We start from the raw sequence: 7214 nt of genomic DNA, 5'->3' as shown, positions 1-7214 counted from the left end.
GCTTCCGCCTCAGGAGTAGTCAATGAGACTAGGTACAAGAGGGGTGTCATTGATGCCGAGGATACAGCTGGTCAAGAGGCTGGAGACTTCTTTAAAGGGTTCATTCCTTTTTGGGGCCCCACGATGAATAGCCGGGACATAAGACACCTCACGAGGGTGGTTGAAGCAACGATAAATGAAACGGCTGGGGCATTGGGCAACATCACGGCTGAGCTCCAGTCCGACCGCCTTATGACGCTTCAAAACCGCATGGTCCTAGACATCATCCTCGCAGACCGTGGTGGCGTATGTAAATTGATCGGATCTAGTTGCTGTATATATATTCCAGATAATGCCCCAACAGTGTACCAGGCCATTTCTCAATTGCACAAGATGGCAAGTTCAATTCATCAGGACGAAGGAAGCTGGTCCCTGACGGGATGGCTCTGGGGAATACTGCCAACATGGGGTTGGAAAATACTGACTTTTATAGGACTCGCGTTTGCTTTGGTCTTTTCCTGCTGTCTTTGTCTCCACTGCGGTCCAGTCATCTGCGGTCTCTGCGCGTCTGCCTGCCAGTCACATCCAATGCGAAGAGCAGATGAAAATGCTAAAATTATGCTACAAAAGCAAGTATATGAACTAATGGCTATAGAGGTGGAGTAGCGGTAGAGCAGAGTTGCCTTCGCATTGCAAAAGGAGGGACTGTGGAAAAGTGATGGACTGAAGGGCCGCCATTGTATATAAGGCAGGCTCCATTTTGTATTGCATTGCTTCGACAACTCTGCTGATATGTTCATAACCTTTGCTCTAGTGCTCTGTTGGCCCTCCCCGCCCTTTGCGGTTACGCTGATACTGAGAAACTGTATACTAACCCGCCCTGTTATGTTGAAACTGCCGGTGGCGGCTGAGCCGCCCCCTTGCAAGGCCATCTGCCTATCTTCGGCCTCTGCCTGATGTTGCAAGAATGGAAAAATCCCAGCACGCGGCGATCACGCTGTCTGCCCCTTAACAAAGAACTTGTTTATGATTGGTTGACGCTTGGGGTGTGGTTCCAAGTACAAAAGATTGTACGCTGCGGAGTAAAGCAGCAGTCTCCCGAGAACTTACTTGTAATGTAGTGGGACCACTGTTCATAGCTGTAGCTAAGTAAATTGTTCTTTTTCACAGACAGATTGGTCCGTGTCTCTGTTCTTTGGTAAGGAGAACCCAGAAAAATGTAGGTGTCCCCTGCACCGCCGGACAATAGGAAGTTTCGGTTTCTTCACCTGTAAGTATGAGCGTAGTGGACTGGCCCGGCGTATGGCAGGCTAGCGTAGGGGTGCAAATAAAAAGCACGTAGCTCTGGGCGTGGTTCTCTTGCGAAATGGCCAATGTGTCTGCCAGGGTGGCGCCTCTCACCCCACCACAAGGCCGTGAGCTGTGTTGCCGCTGGTCCCCAGACCCATCTTGGCCACCCCTGCACACCCAGGCCTTACTGCTCACCTGCCGACACCGGAGTTTGTCAAAGAGGGCTCACCACGTGCCGGTGCAAGCTCCAAGCCCGAGGTCCGCAACCTTGGCAGCCCCCTCAGACCATCGCTGGCCTCCGCGACACAGGCCACAGCACTCCTTACTCGTTGACGTACCCCACCGCTGCCTCCGGCCTACACTGCGGTCTAGTAGGTCACACATTTGGAACTGAGTCTTGATATCATGATGGCCGAGTTCATATGATAATGGCAGCATTTATATCACTCTACTCCCTTCGATGTGGTGCCACCATCTTTGTGCATAGCATTCCAACGACACGTTTCTGTGTTCCCTTGCTGACTACTGCCTTCGGCCTACACTGCGGTCAAGTAGGTCACACATTTGGAACTGAGTCTTGATTTATTTATGGCAGAGTTTATATCATTGTACAGGCCTCATTGCAGACTGCATCCCCTTTCAGCTCTGGTGCCACACTCTGTACCCCGAAATTCATGGACACTCACGGGTTGAACTCTGGTGGCGTCTGAGTATATGGCCTGGGGGTTGTTTTCATCATCATGTAGCTGATACTGACTTGGTGTTAAGAATGAGTCTGTAGCATTCATCTCCTCCATATTGCCTGTTTCTGCTTGGTTCTGCCCTCTGCAGAAAACACCTTCCACTGTCCCCCAAAACACTCTGGGACATTCACCTTGGACTTCGACGAGGACCAGCTCAGCTCTTATGGCCCTACCTCAGTGCACCACACGTCACCGTTCAGTGGCGATGTGCCTGTGCCGGCCGCAGTGCATCTGGGGCCACTAACTCTGTGCAGCTCAAGTCATGGACCCTTGCTGTTTGAACTTTGAACTTCTGATTGTCTGATCACTGTTGTAGTTGCTGCCTGCACCAACCACTCCCTGAGGGCTAGCTTACACTCACCCCACACCCATGCAGCACAGGCATCACTGAACATGTGACCCTGGCATTAAAAGGGGCCGGGCGCACATGCCCGTAGCTAGTTCCACAAACTATCTAAGTGTGTCCGTGTGGTCATTATGTATGCATGAGGGCCCCGGGCCCTACCACATTAAATTGTGCTGTGTACAGCAGACGCAACCATGTCACCTCAGGCAGTGGGGAAGACCTGGGGCATGTAGCTGTGTTGTACCCCCCTGTAAGCATAAGCAGAGTGGACTGGCGTACGACAGTACAACGTAGGGGTGTGGTTAATCAACCCAGGCCCCTGGGCGTGGTTAAGTTTTGGCCTTGCCAAGGAAGTAGCTAATGCGTGTGTCTCTGTTGTAGTGTTGGCGCCACCCGTCCCGCAAAGGGCAATGTTGCAATGTAGCATGCCCCCGGAGTGCGGGCTCAGTCGAAGGGGTAAATGAAGGATCGCAAGCCCGCTCGGGGTCCGGGATCATACATGCCATCTGTTGTGTGTGTGTGTCGCTGTTACCGCAGCATGAGCCAAAGGTCTACCCTCAACCACATCGTGAGTTCAACCAGCCATGAACTCTACATCTGTGTCCGCACTATCCTTACCATAGGCCTATACTAAGCCTGGGCAAAGCACTACGCTATGCTCGCGTAGTTTGCGAAGTTCGCGCTACTTCGCACTATGCGAACTGCACGTAGCACAGTGCGAACACACGTAGCGTAGTGTTGCGTAGTGCTGCGGTCATTTTTTGCTTGCTCGCGGTCCTCAACGTCAAGTTGGCGACCGCGAGCAAGCAAAATGACATCCCGGCGAGACTTTTTCCTTGTTCGCGATCAGCAACATCAAGTTGGCGATCGCGAGCTTGGAAAATAAACCTCCCGGCGAGATTCCCAACGCGAGGAGGTCAGGTTTCTCATTGCGAGTGGTCGCGTATGCTCGCGACCGCTCGCGATGAGAAACTACCAGTTCGCGTTGAGAAAGCTGCCGCTCGAGTAAAAATCTACTCGAGCAGCAGAAAACTACAGCTCGCACTGTGCAAGATGCCATTTTCAATGATTGCACATTGCCGGTTGCTTGTCCGCACTGTGCAATCATTGAAAATGACATCTGGCACAGTGCGAACAAGGTACAACGCAGTTCGCGAAGTGCTCCGCGTAGCTCGCGTAGTGCGAACTTCACTTTGCGTAGCTTCGCGAAGTGCTACTTCGCGAACTACACCCAGGGTTAGCCTACACACACGTGGGCACCCACCTTCAACGCACAACATCACAGTGTCGTTGTCAGGCTTGTGGACATGTGCAGACAGACATGACAATGGTGTGCCGTAGGAGTACAAGTGATGCAACCACGCTGCGCACACTAGTAACTAGTCTTGGTGGGAGGGAGGAGCAGCAGTGAGGCTACGTAATACATATTGATGCCGCTCATTTGCTACAAGCAGTACATGTCAAACAGGAATCACTAAGTCACACATATCACACACCAATGAACCAGTGATTCTGCCAACACATCATGCAGAACCATCTATTGACTCGTCTCTCTGCACTGTCACAGGTGATCAAGGATATGCACTCCGCCCTTGGATGATGACACCCCTCCGAGCCCTGAACACACCGGCCCAGAGGCAGTACAATGCGGCCCACAAACGCACCAGGGGTATCGTGGAACTCACATTTGGCGTGTTGAAGTCACGTTTCAGGTGCCTGGACCTCACAGGTGGAAGACTCCTGTACAGCCCAGACATCGTGTGCAAGATGATCGTTACTTGTTGTGTGTTGCACAACATATGTGTACGCACCAATGCCCCATGGATACAAGTACCAGATGCACCGGACGATGATGAGGAAGATGAGGCAGGTGGACCACACCCCCCTGCAGCTACAGCAGGAATAGCCCGTAGGCACACCATCATTGACAATTTCTTCACATGAGCACATCACATTGTCATAGTCCTTAGCAAACATGGGACAGCACAAAATGACCGCCGGCACAGCATGTGCAAATAAATGCATTGCAGCACACATTCCCTGAGTGCATGTCACTCCTCTGTACAAGCACATCACCCTGACAAGTGTAAGTGCAACATGTAGTGCTAACAATCTCATACTTTGAAAATTGATGGTGGGTGTGTCACCTCTGTACAGAGAGGCTGTTTAGGGTGTCACATATTCGAAAGGCCATTTCTGTGTGTCAAAGATAGTACGGAATCCCACTCATCAGCGTTTCACATGTGTCCCAAATCATTACATATAGGCTGTCATTTGTGACCTACAACTGGCCTTCTTTTGGGGTCAAATATGTACCACCATGATGCAGGGATGCACCCTGTGACTCAAGTCCCACAACATGAGCAACATGGACGTAAGGTGGAATCACTGCCCCTACATTTGTCCATGCTTTCATACTTGATTTATCATAGACATGACACGTCTGTGTGTATTAGTATGTATTATTCACGTTCAGTAGAGTGTTGAAGCTGTCTTAGTACTGGGCCATGGAGACAACACTTTACAATATTGCCCCGTAGAGGGTCAGCCAGGGTCCTTTAGGGATTGAAAAGTTAATCGGAAGGGGAAGAGTCCAGTCCGCAGGCTGATTGCTGTGTCATTGTTATGCAAACAAAATATGGCAGTCCATGTCAAGGTCCAAGGTTAGTGTCGCAGAGTGTATCGGTGTAGAAGGTGTTATTCCAGGGCATGATGCAGAGGGCATAACCAAGCAGAAACAAGCCATATGGCGGAGATGAGTGCTACTGCTTTCTTCTTACCACTAAGGCAGATTTATCCTCATCTTCTTCCTCTGATGTTTCATGTGCCTCACATGTGGGTGGTGGTGTTTGGTCTGCACCACTGTGTGACACTGACACATCAGGGGCCGGAGATGTGTATGTAGAAGTAGCAGCAGCATTCATCTGCCCACTGTCTTGTGGCATCACTCCCATGATGAGGATCTGCAGGGCATGGAAGATCCCATCTACAGCTTTCTTGTGTGCAGCCGTGGTAGCCATTCTTGGCACCTGCATCCGCTTCATGTTCTCATGACCCTCCTTCTGTTTCCCAAATCATGGATGACATTGCTTTAGCCACTCTGACTAGACAGTTGTTGTTGTCTCCGAGTCATGACTCCAGCAACGCCAGCTATGGATTGTTGGAGTGCACGGTGCGGACTGTGGGTGTCCGTTACTGAGTGTAAGTGGTCCCTGATGGGACTTAGACACCCACGTATGGCATCTAGTTTGGCTGCCATGAGGTCGAACCCCACCCACACCTGTTCAGTCAGCTCCTTCTGGCAGTCTAACACACAGCGTTGGAACACCATGTGTTCTTCAGTGAGGTGCTGGGAGCCAGACGTGGTGGTGGGTGCTTCCTGCTGTGTGGTCTGAGCAGGAGTTCATCGTAGTTGTTGTCCTGGGGGTCATCGCCATCATCACTGACGTGATGTAGGGTCTGCTCTGCCGGAGGTGTTGATTGTCCCTCTGTAATGTAAAGGGGAGATGCAGTTTCACAGTGTGTTCCATGTATGTTTACGCATTGGCAAAGTTTACGTACAGACTGCATGGCAATGTACATTGTGACTGTTTGTGAGGAGCTGCCTATTTGATATGGGACAGTAGACATTTGTACTACATCACGGATGTGAGGTTGTACTCGTACATTGTCCTCTCACAGTTCTTTTTCACTGTTTTTATGGTGCATTTTCCCGCAGGACGCATGGGAATTGCAGGCCTGTCGCTGGTTATCGCTGATTTTTGTATCGCGGTTTGGGGCATCGCTGCTTTTTTCGTGTTCGTGTTTCGCATTTTATAGGCATCGCGTTCATTTTAACACGGCCATTTGACACGTTATCGTGAGACTATCTCACGGTACCACCGTGTTGAGAAGCGTTATTTTCCCGCCATAGACTGCGATGTGAAAAGTTGCCTTAAGCTAATTTTGCAATAAATATCACATGTTCTTGAGAATATCCCCCAGAATGTGTGGGGCCCCTGTGCTCCAGATTTCAGAAAACAAACGGTGTCTACACATAAACACAAAGCAACAGCTTGTTGTATTCTAGAGCAAGGTGTTTGCTTTCTTACTGCATTAGGTTGTATTACAAAAAAGACTGCAGTGTCTTTATGTAAACGCGTGCTCCATTACAGTTTAGTGTTTCTCCTCCATTCACCTGCCATAGACCCTAAAAAGTCGCCGTTGACATTGGGTCAGAGCTCTAGGTGCATATTGTCAAGGGGATTTTGCCACCAGATTGTCATTTTAGCAACATTCTGGTGGCGCTATACCCTTCTCCCTATTTACAAAGCAGCAACACCGCCTTGTAAATGAGGCCCCTTTACACGCATCACTTAGCGTGAAGGGGGCATGCAATGGGTGTTGCTGTGGGCGTTACCATTGCTTTTGATGCTGCCCCACATTTACAAGTAGGTTTAAAACTGAGGCAGCACCAAAAACAAACGTCATCAAAGAGCAGGTGTAAGAATGGCCCAATGAGGGTTATGGGGTGGGCGGAATTTGCGTAGTCCTGTTCCGCAAAGTTCCGCGAAACAGTAAGAAAATCTCCACGAGCTACACAGAATTCCGCGAGCACGAGGAATTGCTTGTTCCGCCCATTCGCGATGCGTTTTTCCCGTTCGGGGACGCTGTTTGCCTGCTCGGGGGGGAAATATCTTGCAAACTTGCCCATGCAGTTGCGGCCATCTTGTTTCACTTGTCCCGCCCACTCGCGATGCGTGTTTCCTGTTCGTGAACGCGGATGTCCGATGGCGTGTCCAAATGTCGTGTTCCCGATCGAACTCTATCGCGGGATCGCGCGGCCGGAAGCAAACGTATAGGAAAACTTGTCGCCG

The sequence above is a fragment of the Triturus cristatus genome, chromosome 1_2 (assembly GCF_964204655.1).
Source record: "Triturus cristatus chromosome 1_2, aTriCri1.1, whole genome shotgun sequence".
Lineage (NCBI taxonomy): Eukaryota > Metazoa > Chordata > Amphibia > Caudata > Salamandridae > Triturus > Triturus cristatus.
This window is presented reverse-complemented; position numbering follows the sequence as displayed.